This window comes from Fulmarus glacialis, unplaced genomic scaffold, assembly GCF_000690835.1.
Source record: "Fulmarus glacialis isolate BGI_N327 unplaced genomic scaffold, ASM69083v1 scaffold25078, whole genome shotgun sequence".
NCBI lineage: Eukaryota > Metazoa > Chordata > Aves > Procellariiformes > Procellariidae > Fulmarus > Fulmarus glacialis.
Window position 1 is genome coordinate 9,336 of NW_009227991.1, and position 448 is coordinate 9,783.

Sequence of the window (448 nt, forward strand, 5' to 3'; positions counted from 1 at the left end):
GGCCCAGCCCCGGGGAGGCAGGATCAGGCGCTCCCCGGGCTCCGGGGAAACCCCGGTGCTGCCCTTCTTGGCACAATTTTGGAAAAACAAGGTGCCAAGCAAACCTGGAACAGGAGCTTGGAGAGGCTCCAGCTGCTGCCGGGCTGCCTTTGCCCCCTTCTGCCGGAGAGATGCAGTTCGGGGGCTGCAGGGCTGGTCACGGCAGAGGCTGCGTGTCGCAGGGAGGATGCACTAATGGTCTCCAGATCTGTGCTCCTTCAGCTCCTTTTGCTGCTTTTTGAAATGTATAATTCAAGAAGCGATGCTGAGGCTGGGCTGCTGACGGAGGCGAGGCTGGAAAACACAGCCCTTTTTCTCCCAGTGCGTGTTTCGGTGCCGATTTTCCAGCCGGAGCCGAGCGCCGCGGCCGTGCTTGCCTCGAGCTGCTGCAGAAGCCACCGGCAGCCCT

The 448-nt window shown here is 61.8% G+C and overlaps 1 protein-coding gene across 1 annotated transcript in view; it reads left to right on the top strand.

The window, feature by feature from the left end:
* LOC104080832 (SH2B adapter protein 2-like) overlaps positions 1-448 on the top strand; it is a gene marked incomplete at both ends in the record, with an annotated part of 13,333 nt that overhangs the window by 9,331 nt on the left and 3,554 nt on the right.